A 17,893-nucleotide genomic window follows, 5' to 3' on the forward strand; every position below is an offset into this window, starting at 1 on the left:
ATCGGAAAAGTTTATGTGTTTTTAAAGAATTTAGTGGCTGTTTCATGACGAACATTTACCAACTTACGACTTCTATCATGGGACTCCCGGTATTTAATTATTTTAATAAGGATACATCAAGTTAAAAATACTTAAAAAAACAATCAGATTCGATTAAGCAAAGGCATAAATCCCTAAAATTTGATACAAATTAAACCTTTTCATTAACAATTTTACTCGGTGAAGGCAACAAAACAAGTTGACTTTATGGTCCGTGCTATCAGTTCAGAATCTTTACTTAATTTTAAAATTGAATTTCAAAAACTTAAGTCATTAAACTTCTTCGAATTGCGAATCCACCACAATTTAAAAGAAAAAAATTGTTTTGGAAATAGAATATACTACTCACTACCTAATTGTAAGCAGTGGAAACACCGCTCCGTAGTTATTGAGCCTAATAGGCGATACGACATATAATTAAGCATTCTACTAACAGCTTTTACAATTATCGATGGAAACAGATGTTTATCCGTGACTATAAATCGCTTCCAATAAATAAGGTGGTGCAACAGTATGGTAAGCACTAAAACCTTGTTACATATGACTCACAACCATTCCTGAGTGCGAGCAATGTTGTCAGGAATGGAGGGGACCAACAGTTTTAAGCCGAATCAGAACGGCTAATTTGAGAAAGCAATTCTCATGACAAGAAGAATTACTCATAGAGAATTCGTCAATACCTCGCAAGAGGCAGCACCAGTGAAAAAAAACTTTAGATAGCACAAGCAGGGAACGAACCCAAGAGTTCTAGCATGGCAGTCTAACGCACTAACGATCATGCCACGGGCACTAAATATTTTAGGAAATAATGCGCATACGTCTGAGTGAACATAATTTTCTTTGGCCTCTTTAGCATGAAATAAGCCTGACTTCAATTTAGTTTGTGCATTTTTGAAAAACAGTAACTGGGATTGAATTACGTACAAAACATAACCTAATCAAAGAATTGAAAAAAAAGTTTCTAGGTTGACTACAGGACAATTCTTTGACGTTGTTCAAAAAGATTTTAACTCAGAAACTGGTCAGAAAGCCTCAATTAATTTTGCTGCCTTCTTTTCTTAAGAATAAATTAATACGGTATTTATCAGTTTTTCTAGACTCAAGTTGCAAGTCTGGCTAAAGAGATACAAAAAGGGCGTTGCACAAATCAAAACCTAAGATGCAATTTTTTAACTAAAGGCCTTAATTCCAAAGAATTTTAGTTTAAGAATGACCTGAGACAATGACAACAGAATACAAATTTTCATGGCCTCCAATTTAATCAAACAAGAATCTGGAAAATTTACAGAATCTTGCAACAAAGGCATTTTATGAATGGTTTTACAAATACCAAATTTTGACCAACAAAACTTTGAAACATAGTTTTCTGAACTTTAAACTAAATTTGAAGTTAAACATATTTGAAGTTTAAAAACAATAACTTTTGGGATACAAATATTTTCAAGTGGAAAATCGACTTATCGTTTCAACAACATTCAAATATTTAAGATGTATTGTTGGTGTTTAAATGAAGGTTTTCAAATCTTTTCAAAAAATGACATTTTTATAATTACTTTTACTCTAGAAATTACAAATTTTGATACCATTTTCTGCCTTCTTATTTGATTTCTTGATGGTACTACGAAATTGGCAACTCTCCTACTGAAATCAACAACCAAAACTTACAAGACGAATTGATGTGGTGAGTTTGCGCTTTAAAAATATCCTTAAATATCTCTCTGTTTTGTGGTGAATTTGTACACAAGAAAAAAAAACATTACATGGAATCAAATCATCCAGGAGTTTCAATGCATTTTCGTCAAAACAATCCCAAGAGAGAGAGAATTCGCCTTACTTTTCCCGGTTCAACCAAAACATCCCAAAATAGCACTCGCTGTTGTTAGCTGAGCAAAATTCCACCGCAGGGTCTTTTTACTGTGCACACTCAATATATGTCTTTGGTTGCCTCTGTGTACACACATTTTAGAATTTTGCGTTGCTGATGCTTCCATCAGGCCGGAAATTCTCACTTGATTCACCATATCCTTATACTTTTTTTGGTTTTCGTTTTCGTATACATATACTTTGTCGTGAGTACATTTTGTGCTCCGGAATCTCTCCCATGCTGCACACCTAAGAACCTAAGTGCAAGCTAAGCACGACGACGATGATGACGGAGTAAGGAGAAGGAGGAGATAGAGGACTATGCAACCACCCCATGTCACTTCATCCGGAGAAAGAAGTAAGCTCGAATTTCTTTGCAACGAGACCGAGGAGCGATACTGACGACTGAACTAAGGTCTTTTGGTGTCTTGTGAGTTCCGTTATGGTTTAGTTTTGTTTTTCGTTGTTGTTGTGCTTCCCTACTGACAAGCATTTCACTTTTTCACATTTTGAAAAGTGAAAATACGAGCTAAAAGCCAAAGCTAGAGCCATCAGACCATCAGACCGTGCATTTGTGCACCCTAAGCAGAGCACACATGTGCTGTGCTGTGCTTGTGATGTAGCCGTATTCGTACCTGTTAACTATAAAGGGTGGCGAAAGTCGGGTCTTTGGAGTCCTTTTGGATTCTCCTTAAAGACGTGTCATGGGATAATGTATGAGTGTTTTATTTTTTGCGTTGTTGGAATGGCAAGAAATTACGAGTAGGTATATGGAATACGTTACGTATACGCCACAGTTGGCCGATGATAAATTGTATTCATTTCGTTGGGACCTGAGAGTAAGTAGTTATAGAGAGCGGGTGGCGGAGTTGGAGTTGGGGTTAGGGGGTGGATGTTATCTCTCTGCTAGCTCTGTTTCTACTCTATACTTACTACAGCTACTGTACTTCTGCTGGCTGACCTGATGATAATTGGTAGGGTGAGATCTCTCTGATGGTTGAGTCTTACCCCAATTTCATTAAGGACATCCGTTAAATTATGCAGGGTGGCTTTGGCTTGCTGCGTATGTACTCGTAGGAAGCGAGTCTTGATAGGAGAATTGCGACTGACTGTGCTATGGGGGGTGGCGATGATGATGGTGGCGGTGGTGGTGGTGATTTCTAATGGCAAAACGGATGTTAGTGGCGTTGGCGTTGTTGGTTATGGTGAAGAAGAGAAGAGTATCGGAAGAAGCGAAGTGGAAAGTAATATGGAATGGATTTTGGTGCAGATGGCAGAAAAGTATAAGTGTGCAATGCAGTTGATGTGGTTTTGAGTTGTTTAGGGGGATGTTTTTCCAGATGACGTTGCAGACATGCAGGATGGTGGTGGTATATTGTCAAGTAATGGAATTTTTCGAATGATTTCACCTTATACGCTTCGATGGTAGGTAGGTATGGTTTATAACTTTATAAGGATATATTCAGTACATATGCATTATGGGTAAATGTCATACGTATGTGTATAGATGTGTACAAGGCATATGACTGTGTGTCTTTTTTGGATTTTGAAATGTTGTATCAGTCACATCCAGACCATCAGTTAAACTAAATTGTTCATGAAAGTGTAAGAAAATTTTTGAAAAATCAATCTTTTTGTCATTTAGACAATTTGTGTTGGCATTTTAATTTTAAAATGATTAAATGAAGGAATTTACTACAAAGTGTAGCAATTTAAGTTGTATGTAGGTTAGTGTTTTTAAGTAAAGTATTACGTTTATATTTACTTCTAAAATTCATTAAAACTCGTCATGTTAATGTTTTTTTAACTTCCCATAGGAAGTTATTGCAATGGGTCGGATTCGTCAAATTGAAAATTTTGACATTTCTCGACGTTTCAAGATTCTTAGAATCAAAATAAAAGATTTTAAGGAAGATGTCTGTGCCTGTGTACGTAAATTCGTACAGTAGAAGTACATTCGCGAAGTTTTTTTCGTCGTCCATAGCTCAAGTACCAGTATACAGATAATAATGCAAAAAGATGCAGAAAGGGCTCTCAAGGAAATTGCGTGTGTTTTCTTACCATAGCAGTTTAAAAAAGTGAACATTTTGACTAACCCTAAATAATTCTCGAACCAATAACGCTAGAGACTTGAATTATATTTTAAATTATAAATTGTAACGTGATACCAAAAAAGTATATTTTTGGAAAAAAAGTCCAATCAACGTTTTTTTTTGTAAATCAAAAAAAAACTGAAAGAAAAATGTTTCACCTCGAAAATTTTACGATGATTTCATCTCCAAAACAATTTTGTTCAACGAAAACAAACTTTTTTAATGACTAATATCTAGTAAAATGTTGAGAAACATCAAATTGACAGTTTTTTTATTTAAAATAAAAACCAAAAAAAAGGCATTACTCAAATTTGGGAAAAATTGAATTTCGACTCAAATATCTTTTGGAAAACTTGAGATTATGGCTTCCAAATAATTTTATATTATAAGAAATATTGTTTTCAATATTCTGAAAAATTTTGAGAAAAATCGGATTGACGGTTATTTTTACAAAAAATAAAAACCTAAACAAAAAAAATAATAAATGTTGGTAAAAATTGATTTTCTACTCATATATCTTTTCAAAACTTTGAGATATTGGCTTTAAACTACTTTAATCTTTTAAAAAAATAGTGTTAATACAGTACAATTTTGACAAAAATCTAATTGACATTTTTCTTACAAAAAAATAAAAACGTAATACTAAAACTTGGTAAAAATTTACTTTCGACTCAAATAGCTTTTTAAAAATAAAAAATATTGTCTTCTTACTTTTTTTTATTTCACAGAAAAAATTGTTTTCAATAGTTTTTTTTATTAAAATCCAACAGTCCGTTTTTTTCATATACCTACAAGATAAAATCTACAAAAATTAGTATGCACATTTGGTAAAAATTGATGTTCCGTTATTGGTTTCTCTCAAATTAATTGCATTTATCTAATTTCTAAAAATTTAAGATAAGCTTCTAAATTGGTAAAAATTGTTTTCGACTAAAAATTAGATTTTGAAATGAAACTATTTCATTTTTTGAAAAATTTTGTCGGCAATTTTAACTTTTTAAAGAATAATTCAATTGACAACTTTCTTATCAAAACACGAAAAGGTGCAAACTTTTAAGTAAGACATCCCAGCCTCTTTTTTTATTTTGTATTATTATTATTACAGGATCTTTATTCAAAAGGCTACCTTGGCTTGCTTTTCAAATAATCTGTCACTCAAAATTTCCAAAACCTCGTTAATGGTTTGTAGATCCAATAGTGCTTGGATGATAGATTGTCCTAAAATGTTTGATTCGTTTCTAGATTATTGTAATAACATTCATTTTTCACGGTTCCTCTCAAAACTGACGTCTAAAAGGGTCAAATTGCAGCTCAAAAACGCAGTTGACTTCGCCAAAACAACTGATAACACAATTTTGGAGTTTAGCATAGTGCATGAACTAGAGATCGTCTAAATCCCCGTCTTAAATTTTAAAAATAAAGTTTCATTGAAATCGCAAACAACAAGTGGTCGGCCCTTAAAATTTAAAGGGTTTCGAGGAATTTATAATCGGATATTTCTAAAGACAAAAACAAATTCCTTTTGCAACTAGGAAGGCCTCAGTTTACCTTACTGATAGGTATCTTAATGGGTCACAACTTATTGGACACCCACCTGAATAGACTGTTTATAAGATCATCTAATTTATGTTGAGGATTTGTGGACGACGAAACAGAGTCAAATACCTTCCATTTTCTATGCTAACGCCCAATCCTAGCCAAAAGAAGACAACATTAGGAAAATATTTTTTCGGCGACCTATGCCATATCTCGTCCTTGTCACCTAGAGTAATTCTGAAATTTTCCCAGTAATCAATATGGTTCAGGAAAGAACCCTCAAAATAAATTCTTGATAACTTTTTTATTCCTTAACTAATTCTTCCCTTTTCCTGAGGAGCACAATGGATCTAGAGTGGTTCAAGTAAGATGTTTTTCCACCTTAACGGGTATCACCCTGTACAACCTAACGTATTGGATCAGGCTGTTTTTAATTTTGTTCCCATAAAGAAATTTAAAAATTCAAAAAGACCGATTTGGTTAAATAAAAGTTTATCAAGGCTTAAAAATTTTATGATTAAACTTCATAAAAAAGTAAAATGTCTGTTGTTATTCGCAAAGAATTTAAAAGAACTAGGAAAGAATATGAATTTAAAAAAATTACTTATAAACAATATATTTGGTCTCTGGGGTCGAAAATAAAGAGTAATATGAAAGTTTTTTGGTCATTTTTGAATACTTAAAGAAAATCAATTGGGATTCCATCTAGTGTATCTTACAAAAGGCTGGTAGCCTTTGTTTATCCTTAGATGATGTGTTGTCAGCTTTATCATCTCTGGACAATAGTTTCTCCACTTCTTTTAAAATTTTGTAAATACAATTTAGCAGCTCCGCTGTGTTAAATTTTCAACATGTCTTTGCAATAAGGTATATTTTTAGATACTTGGAAACATTCTCTGATTACTCCTCTGCATAAATCTGGATCTAAGGGATATGTGGAAAATATAGACCCATTGCTAAGCTTCACTTAATTCCAAAAGTATTTGAAGCATTTGTTAAAAATAAACAGTATAATTTAATTAAAAATCTTATGAGTAGTAGATCGACAGCAACCAATTTATCAATATTTACGAATTATTGTCTTGGTTGTTTAGCAAATCGCTTGCAAGTTGACGTTATTTACACCGATTTTTCAAAGGAATTTGATCATATGCAACACAATATTCTTTTGAAAAAACTTGAGCTGATTGGGTTTCACTCTGCTCTCACTCAATATGTTAAAATTGGTGATGTTTTATCAAATAAAATAATAAACTTTTGAGGTGTTCCTCTAGGCAGCCACCTTGGGCCACTCCTTTTTATTCTTTTTATTAATGATTTCCCAAATTATATTTCTTATGCAAAGTGTCTCTTATATGCCGTATCTCAAGATTTTTAACTGTGTAAGATCTCCATTAGATGATAGTAAAATTCAAACTGATATTGACTGCATTTTCAACTGGTGTGCTATGCATGGTTTACATTTTAATATTAAAAAATGCAGTGTTGTTACATTTTTTAAGATACTAGATCCATTAAGTTTCAATAACAAAATTGATAATCATCCAATACAAAGGTTAACAAAATCTTGGAGTTATAAAATGAGTTCATATTGACCACGTTATTTCTAGAGCTAACGCGATGTTGGGTTTTATATCTAGAAGTTCTAAGTCTTTTAAAGCTCCATATACTCTAAAAACTCTTTATTTATCCCTTTGCTGGAGTATTGTTGCATTATATGGAATCCCTTTACTCAATCAAGTATTCTTAGGATTGAAAAAAATCAGAAAAGATTTACCAAATTCGCCTTACGTAAAGTTTTTCGAAACTCAAATATTCCATCTTATGAGACCAGGTGTAAATAATTTGGTTTAAAACCTTTAGTGCAGGGAAGAAAGTTACATTCGATACTTTTTGCTTTCGATGTTTTGAATTCTAACATAGATTGTTCTACTTTGCTATCAATGTTTAATATAATAATAGTAGGTTAGATATTAAGAGAAATTTATTAAATTTATTATAAACTATATTATTTTAAGTTAATTATATTGAACCCATATGTTATAAATTCATATTATAACTTGATTTAATTGTAGTCTCTATAAAGTCATGTTACTAGAAAGACGAAAATAAATAAATAAATAAGTAACCTATAACTTAAATTTGAGGGAAAAAAAGTCGGCCAATATTTCTTTGCAACGCACAACGTCGACCGAAATAGTGTTTCCAGTCATATTTTTGAAGAAAAGATATCCCATTTCGATGAAACTACGACTTTTTGCGAATGTGCAATGACTTATCGACAGCATAAAATTCGGGTACTTTTAAATTAACAGTCCAAGATCTTTTAGCTCTTGAGTTGAGTTGAGAGTTTTACTCAGGTTAGTCCGTAAAATGTTGAACACACAGATCTACTACGAGTTGATGTTTCAAAACTTTTTTAAAAAATATTCTGAAAGTGCTTAATTTCATCCTAAGTTTCTAAAACAAATCCACACATGGTTTTGTCTACACAAAAATTACCTTAGAAATAAGTTTTCAATACTTCACAACGTTGTTTAAACTTAAAGAAACTTTTTTCGTTTAGCGGAGGTATAAAACTATGAAACTGACTTTTTGTCAAGATTTCAAGAGGAAAAAATCTGTCAGTGTCAAAAAATATGATTTAAAAAGACGTCATGAATTATCCTCAACTTAAAAAGGAAGGTGAATATGTATAAAAAAAAAATGACATGTTTCAAAATGTACGAAAAAAAAATATGACGGAGAGAATTTTTTCCGGCTCCGCTAGTTTTAAATAAAAAATACAAAAATTTAGTGAATTTCTTCTTTCTTATTTGGAAGGTGCTAATTTGGATTAATAACGATACTGAGAAGGCATGTTTCAAACCTTCATTCAGCTTAAAAGTACTGACAAGCAATTTCCTGACATAAAGTTTCGTCAAATAATAACGAAATATAAAAAAAAACTTCTCACTGAATTCAGGAATATAAATCCCACGATTTTGCTGAAATTAATAAATTAGAATCCAAAAAGAATTATTTTATTTTATTGCATCATATATATTTTTCATTTCATATCAATCCTTTCGTAGATAGTAAAATTAATATAAAATCTTTTCGGTTAAATCCCATCATTCTCGTAACAAGCGATTTCATTTCAATCACTGTCAAAAACAAAGAAAAGATGAGTCACTCTTTATTTTATTTCGTTTACCTTGAAAATTCAAAACCTTTCTTTATAACCAAACCCATTTTATTCTTATAATACTTTATAAAGCCAAGGCAAGCCAAACCAAACCAAACGTATAATAACGTGCGTATAGTTATGGACGTATAACCCCACTTAGACTCACCTTTCATTGAATTTACATGCCGTAAACAGGATTTTTGTATACCTACATCCCCCATCATCATCACCATCATCGTCGTCAGAAAAAGGGTCTTTTTGAAACGTTTCTATACTATTTTCCATCAGCTACCCCCAAATATAAATTTATACCAGAAACATATTTTCCACGCAGTCAAATACTATAATACCCCCAACCCCAATGCCAGAGCCCAAGGCAGAGGTAGAGGCATTATACGTACCCCCAGGGCTAATACAAACCAAACCTAACCAAAAATCTCTGACATAGATGACTGACTGGCGTCAGTCATTTCTTAAGAGGCTCTAAAGATTTCATTCATGAATAAAATATTATTTAAAATGACTCGGAAAAATGCCGCATGCATAAACCAAAGACCTGTAAAAGTTCTCTATAGTCTCGTCACTCTGTACCATATAGCGTCGTAATATCCATTTTTCAGGACGAAACCAGGGATCGACACACTTTAAGTCAAGTAATGACACGTGTACTCTGTACTTTCTAATGAAATTGACGTTCTGTCAGATGGAATCTCACGCGTTTTTTCTTGTTGCGTTCGAGTTAGGTTTCTTTTAAGTTTTTCACATCGCATATACAAGAAACGGGAATATTGGAGAGTTTCAAAAACGTGCGTAAGGGTTTCTATGATGTTGATGATGATGATGTCCTTCTATGTTTTCTTTCGTCCTTGTACGCCGCATATTTGTTTGGAATTTCCAAATTTATAATCATAATCTTGGGTATGGTATGGAAATTGTCTATAAAAGAGTAGGAGTAGGAGAAGATTACAATTTCATTTTCAAAATTCCACCCCTTTTTGTAGTTATTCAATCTTCTTCTATATCCAACTTCAAAATTTAAAAGCTGCTTCGATTTTTATTGAAGTGTTAAATTTTATGGACGGAAAATAATTAAGAGTTTTATATAATTTTTGGGAAGTACACAATACTCAAGACAGGAAATAACGACTTGAAGAGAAAATTTCATTACATCATACTCTTCGAGCTTATGGCTATGGGAAATGGCAAATATGGCGATGGCGAATCGAAATAAAATGAAATGAAATGGTTTTGGTAGGTATTTGAAGTTGGAAAATTTGGCGTCGTCGTCGTGTTGCTGTCGCCCGTCCGTACAAATACCATAACTGCGTTATCCTTACAGAAATATCCAAAACTTATAACTTAAATGCCTTGAAGCCAGATAAAAAAGGAATGGTTTTTGTTTATTGAGTGGCAAATGATGTTGGTAGGGCCCCGAAGGCAATAAATGTTCAACATGATTCTTATGGAAACAATTTAAATGCGATGGGTTTTTGGGATCTGATGTTTTTATGTTTAATTGTTTGTTAAGAATTAATTTCTTAGCAAGTTACACTTATTTTAATTTTTGTTGTATTTTGTTTGTGGTAACGGATAAAGTTTTACATCTAATTGAAATTGTATTGGAATTTAATTTTTTACTGAGCCAAATATGAAATTCTGGGAGTCAACTTTAGAATAGAGTTTTCATTTTTTTATTGGCTCAATGTTTTTTTACTAATGACAACATAAAAGAGCTTTTCGAACTCGGGCTTTAAAGTTTTCACAATTTTTAGGGGAATTTAAAAAATTTTTAGTACGTTGTGGAAGGGTGTTTTGTTCCATTTTTAGAAGAAAGGTCAACTTTTAAAATGTCAAAAGATGACCGATTCAAAAGTGCCAGTTGTCAAAGTAGTCATTCAATTTGATACGTTCTGCGTACATTAGCTTCCCTTTAACATTTTATGGCTTAATTGTTTTGAATGGTAAATCTTAAGGCATTAAAGCGTTCCACATTCGTGAAGTGCGACTAAAAAAAGGATCACTCTACTTTGCAATACTTCTAAAATCGTGCTCGGGTAAACTGATCAGTTTTCTTAGAAGTATTTCACTACAGTATTGTTTATTAAAATAGCGATAAAATAATTTTAGGCAGGAAACTTTGCGGCGCTGCTCAAGACATACAAATATTTTAGTAACAACTCTCTTATGAATTTTTTGAAGCATTAAGTTCTGTACGGTTAATTTAATTTTAATGAACTGCTGTTGAAATTCCACATCCGAAGAACAAGGGCGTCAATCTAAAAACAAACATGAAAAACTAAAGTTTATAAGTTTCAGACAGAAGATCATTTATACAAAATAAGAAAGATTGTCGGAAATAAAACGGAGCCCTGGGGCACACTGAAAAATATCTACTTCTTGTATTGAACGGTCCAATAGTTCGTTTTTAATCCAACGAAGAAGGGACCTAAGGGCTGCATTTCCGATAAGAGGGTTTAATGAAAAACTGCATCAAACGCTTTTGAAATGTCAAGAACTATGTAAACATTTATTCCACTATTTGGTAAGATAAGCCATGAGATCACCATTGGACCTATTGCTGCGAAATTCGTACTGCCGTTCATTAAGAACACTTCAATTTTCGAGATATTTCTTAGGCTGAAATTTATCAGCGTGTTAAAGACCTTGAAAAGAAGGGACATAAGTGAAATTGCTCGAAAATTAGATGGGGAGAAGAATTCAACTTTTGTAGGGAACAGAAAGAGACCTAGAGAATAGGACAGACGGAAAAGCTTACACAACGGTTTTTACAGCATTTAAAACCAGTCTTCAGATCGTTGATGACGTAGATTAACGCATATTTTTTACAAACGACCAGAAATTTGTACTCTCTTTGCAATATTGTTCTCCGGTTTGAAACGATCTGGTTTCGATGCTAGTCACACAGCCTAGTTTACAAAAGATCTCACACCCGTACAGTATAATTGGTAGTATAAGGGCCTCAGCAAGTAGCCGTTTAGTTTTGATCGGGATGAAATTTCAAGTGACTTGAAGAAGGCGGAGACTTCCATAGACTTTACCAATGGCACTATTAAGGTGGTCTACCCCAGTGAGAGTACGATTGAATATTACTCCTAGGTTTCAAGTAGTGCTTACATATTCCATGGTTTCGTCGTCAGGTTTAAACAGGTTTTAACCCGATGGATCAAAGGATTTGCAATAGATGGGGAGGGATGTTGATTTGAAAGGGTTATGGCGGAGATCGTTTTTTTTACCACTGTGAAATGCGGAGCAGATCCTCGTTCATTAAAGCTACGGCATAAAGGTCGAATTATTAGGAGCTGCACATCATCAGCATGAAGATGAATTAAATAATGTTTAGCAACTTGTGGTAACTCATTTAAGTAAAGTGAAAAGAGGATTGGTCCAAGGATAGATCCATGTGGCACTCCACCCAAAACATTGAGAAATGTGAACGAGTATCCATTGGCCACCACGCATTGTTGCCTTCCGCTGGGATACGAAAGAATAAGCTTATAGGACTCAAAAGAAAACCCAAAGTTAATTCGCAGCTTTCTACAAAAAATTAAGTGGTTAATAGTATCAAAAGTCTTTGAATAAACTAACAGTGTTAGCAATGTAACATGATCACTGTCCATAGGCATTCTTATTTCATCATTTACAAAAAGTAAGGAGGATTTGCATCTACAGGGCCGATAGATATATTGATTTCTTATTGTGGTACTGGAAGAAATTTTTGTGAGCTATCCTAATATTGTACTTTCTAGTGATTTCAACTGCAACCTTTTGAATCCTAACGTTTTCACAAATCATATGCTGTCGTTTAATTTAGTACCAGTTAAGACCAGGTCCCAAACACATTTTTTGGAACGGATTCCTCGTTATTGGACCTTATGTTTGTGAGTGACAAAACAAGAATAATGTTGCATTGTATGATCGACTTAACAGAAAAGTAGATATGATACGCTAGGCTGAATACCAACATTTTTCTCAATAGCTTAGTACAAGTTCAAATGGTGGCAGAATCGAAATCGGAAAGACAAAATTTGGTGCCGTCGAGGACATTGATAAACTTAATGAAAAATTAATTTCTTTTCCATCACCCTTCAATTTCTTCAATTTCTTCTACTGACCAACGCGACAGTAATGATCCGGTTTTGAATTTTTTGCAGTAGATAGTGTTGATGTAGTCGCAAATGTTCTTTTTATTAAGTCAAAAACTGTGGGGCTCGAAGATATACAAATTTTTGTGTATGATATTGCCAGTTGTATTGCCATATATCACCTTTACTTTCAATACTATTTTGACGTCCTCGATTGTCACTTTCACTTACAAAAAATGCTTAAAGAGATCAATTTAGACCTATTTCGGTATTGCCATTTTTGTTGAAAGTTTTTGAAAGGATCCTTCAAAAGAAAATTAACGTCTTTCTATCTACTAAATCACTGCTAAGCCCTTATCAATTTGGATTTTGGAAGAAACACGGCTTTGTTAACGCACTTTTAAACCTTACTGATGACATTAGAAAAACATTAGATAAAGATGAGTTTAAGTTTCTAGTTTTGTTGGATTTTTCGTACGCTTTCGATTCCGTTAATCATGTCAATCTATGTAGAAAGCACATGCAAAATTTTAATTTTTCATCTAGTGCAACTAAATTAATTTTATCTTATCTAACTGATAGGAAGCAAGCAGTGCAAGTTGGTGTACCACAAGGTTTCACTCTGGGTCCTCTCTTGTTTTCTGCTTATGTAAATGAACTTCTATCATCATTAGTTAATCGCAGCTCTCACTTGTACGGAGATGACGTTCAGTTTCACTTCAGGTGTCCACTTCACCTTAACGAACATGGAGACTTCTACATCAATGAAGACCTGAAAAGAATGGCAAATTGGTCATTGTCAAACGGAGGTATGTTAAACCCAAACAATCCAATTTCTCGTAATTAATAGATAATCTCTTGACCTTTCTTATTTTCCACCGATTGTTCTGAGCAATGCTCCAATCGAATATGTAGTTACAGCAAAAAATGTTGGTGTGATTTTTAACCGTCTTTTGACTTTGGATGAACATACAAATGGACTCGTTGGTAAGGTTTATGGAGTACTTCGTATATTATGGGTTACACAATCTTTCACAACATTGAAAACGAGTTTGATTCTCGCTGAAACCTTGGTAATTTCTGTACTAGTTTATGGTTTTGAAATCTATTGTAAATGCAGTTTCACGAGCAGGCGAATACTGGAAGGAGACTGGAACACGTAACAAGCATAAAAAGATTGCTTAGATCTCATTTTTCAATAAGAACATTTAAAATAATCAAGTGTTAACATTTTAAACTCCTTGTTTAAAAAATACCTATTATTAGGTCAGACTGACAATCTTAGGTTTTTGGACTCATTCTATAAAATTCTAGTTAATTTTCAAGTAAAGGCAATAACAGCTCCAGTTTCTACAAACTAAAATATTACAGGAATCAAAATGTATCTCATCCATCAGTCTGGGTAATTACATCCCCATCAAGTACCCCTTTTTTAAAGAAGTGACTTGTGTATGATATTTTGTAAGACCATAACTTTTGTTACAAGTGCTATTTTACCATCACTTACACTCTTGCTTATAAGTATACACTTTATTGCATTCAAAAGAAGGACATCCATAAGTCATCGTTTTGCAAACATTGTATGCTATTTCCGTCTTTGCTTTCTTTTCATGATAGGGCTTCAAACTAGTCTACGAGGGAGTACAAATGTGTGGGAAAAAACATGTTTGTTGCAATTGAGAAATAAAGTTTTTCAATACGTTCAACCAGTGACCTAGTTCCATTTTGTTTTTCATTTATGAACGATACGGTACGGTACGTATCGCACAGAAAAGCCCCCTTCTTTCGCATACAGTATGACTTCTTCATACCAAAAAGGACCAAAGGAACTTTTTATATGCATGCATAAAGCATATCCCTTAGAATTTTGATCGGTCCAAGCTCCAAGTAGTGTAAACACACATCATCCAGATATATTCATATTAAAAGAAGCGCAAACACACCCATTATTGCAGCCGCCGCCCTATTTCCGCCCATCTATATCCACATACTGCCACTTCCGTAATTTGATGTAGCTACACAACTCGTCGTCCGTCGTCGTCGTCGTTGGAAAAATAATAATAAACAAAAAAAAAATCAGTAAGGATTTATTTATATATGTTTGTGGGCGAAACCACCAGTTACCATATTTAAGCCGCATCACACATATAAGAGAGAAGTGGGGGATGCTCTGTGATGTTCATTACAACCATTGTTTGTATGAGCTGTATGTATGTTTGTTTGTTGTGTATATTGGAAGCCTGGTGTTTTGTAGGCGCCTACTGGTGGAAGGCGCTTCGGCCTTTCATACAATTTTGATAAATTATCTTTTCTATGTTTTGACACGTGTCAGACTGAACTGAAGTATAGAGCATTAAAAAAAAGACCACATAACCTAAATTTCATGCATTCTCGACTCCTTTCCGGTGTTGAAGCTGTGTTTTTTTATATAATCGGACCAATTTTTGTATTTTTTTGTATTGCTTCGAAGGGTTTTAGGATTAAAGGAGCTTTGGATGCAGCATAGAATTTTTTAACAGTCCGGGATTGAGTGTTTGTCTTCTAATCAAAAATTTAAACCAACGTCGCGTCGATAGAAATCCGACTCAAATTATCAACTTGAAACTCACAACAAAAAAGAGGATACAATTCGTAATCTCAAAACATTTAGCTAGATTCTTGAAATTTAGAGACATCGAATTCGTAGAAAATAAGTACAATTTTGTCAGTTGGTCAGTGTAATTGGTGAGATTGTCTCAAAACCATTACGATAAAGAGTAAGAAAAACATTTTTGAAAGCCTCGATAAAATTATTGAGGTAGACAAAGATAATAGGAGAGAAATGTAGACTATTTCATTAACGATAAATATGTCGAAAGAGAACAAAACTATGAAAACATTTAATATTCAAATTTTGTTTAAGAAAATGTCATATACATTAAAAGCTTTAATAGCGGATATCTCTTATAGGCGGACAACCACTTTGGGTTGAAATTTTCGCACAATCGTGAATCTTTAATTAATAGTTCATACATTTTACATTCCCCAAAGCAGACATCCTCTTAGCTGGACCCGAATAGGACCATGGACCGCAATTTGTTAAAGTCTCTTTGATGGGCAAACTTTTGTTTAAAAAAACCCTTTCCTGTTGCTTTTTTGAATAGATTAAAGATCAAATTTTAGAAAAGAAAGCTTCAAAATTGTCATAAGGAAGCATAAGTTCAAAACATTGTCGACATCGACAGGCATTTCATTTCATTTTTTCCTTGGACGGGCAACTCCCTTACGGGCCAGTTTAGCTATCATTGAAATCGATGCATAAAATTTTTGAATCTATGTTTGACGGTATTTACCTTTGATTAGAAATGAAAATTATATCGATCGATCAATTTCCAATTTCACACAATTCCAATGACAGATTTCTGTCACTAAACATTTGTCGGTGGCTCTTAATTAGGAATTTTTTTTCGATGACAGACAATTCCAATTCCAATGTTTGATTTCAATCATGAAAACCAATGATAGCTTTAACTGGCGCCTTAGCAAGAGAGTTTAGCTGTCCACCGCTCAATGGAGTTTGGACTGTGTAACCCCCTCCTGTCATCTGTTGACAGTAAAAATTACACCATTTATAAACGATAAAGAGAACAAGATCAAAAACACTTATTTCCATCGTAGTGAATCACCTTCTCATCTTGCAATATTAAAACTGTTGGAAAAATTTTAAATTTTAAGACAAATTTTGAGATGCGAAGAATCAGAACTAAATATAAGCGTCGATCACGAAAAATTGAGGATATTGTTATTGTAACCGTAGTGTTGATGAAACCCAAGGTTTTTCGATTTTTCGGTGATCTTGGGAAGTAGGAATTCAAAAAAATTACGTTATACCATATTTAGCATAAAGATTTAAGTTTCAAGGGCTTTTAAGTTCATTTAATTTTCTGGGATTTTGTTATCTTTTAGATATTTAAAAAAAAAAACTTTAAAACTTGGAAAGTTATTTTTTGCTGTTCAAGATGATTCCATCATATTTCTGTCGGAACCACTTCATGGCATCTTTCTTAGTCAAGCGGTGGGGAAATCTGACTGTGCCTGATTTGCGCTTTCAATGAGCTACTTGAAATCTGGTCTTCCCAAGACTAAGTAGAAATCAAGACTGTTGATACCGATGGAAGGATCGTATTTGATACCCAAATCGATATGTTCCTGGATACCAAAACCGAAGTTTCCTGTGGGAGAGAAGTTGTCCCTCCTCAACTCGTATTCACGAACTTTAACGACCACGTTCCAAGATCTCTTCGGCCTTGGTGCCACGTACTGTGCAATGTACAGCAATCTTTTTATTACGTCTGATACCGAATGAACGCACCGTATATTGAGCCTTTGAGAACACGGGCTGTTGGCCAGTCAATTGTTCCAAACATTTAGAAGAATGAGTAAGCAAATCACTAGATTCACCCACAAAAATGTTCAGGCAGAGTTTTCGGATGTGCAAGTCCCGCATAAAATTCTTTGCGGGATCGCTCTTAACCTTCTTAGGGGCTTCCTTCTTCTCAACAGCGGACAACATAGCTTTATTCGGGGGAAAGAAGATATTCAGGCCGGTCGATCACCAGCCCACAACTTGTAATACCTTTGTTGATTCGATCCCTCAAATTATGACGATTTGTATAAAAACTTCGGAGGCTACGTCATTTAGCAGAATGTTCTTATTGGAACTTAAAAAATCTAAGAATAATTCTTGAAAAGCCTTTCCATACTCAAAATGATCAAATTATGATCAGTTTTTAGGCTAGGGGTGTTATTAGACCTTATTCATTTCAAAATGAGGCTAGTGCAACTCTTTTACTACCCACAAAAGGCTATTGTAATCGGTTTGATTAGTTTAATGGAAACATTTTGCATTTCTGGGTCCCCAGAATTTAAATGAAAGGTTTTTAGAGAAATATCTGTGTGTTAGAAGGTATGTACTTTTGGGAACCTTTTTTTGTCATCCATATCTCAAGAACTGTCAGGTATATTGACTTAAAATGATTTTTGCTTAACAGATAATAACCCCAAAAGATGCAGAAAGGAATTTCAAAAAAATTGGGTGGGTGATTTTTCTA

The 17,893-nt window shown here is 33.7% G+C and overlaps 1 pseudogene; it reads right to left on the reverse strand.

Annotated features, from left to right (window-relative positions):
- Window positions 1-16,781: 16,781 nt before the first annotated feature.
- LOC129952052 (60S ribosomal protein L11-like) lies at window positions 16,782-17,343 on the reverse strand (annotated as a pseudogene).
- Window positions 17,344-17,893: the final 550 nt, after the last annotated feature.

The sequence above is a fragment of the Eupeodes corollae genome, chromosome 3, assembly GCF_945859685.1.
Source record: "Eupeodes corollae chromosome 3, idEupCoro1.1, whole genome shotgun sequence".
NCBI lineage: Eukaryota > Metazoa > Arthropoda > Insecta > Diptera > Syrphidae > Eupeodes > Eupeodes corollae.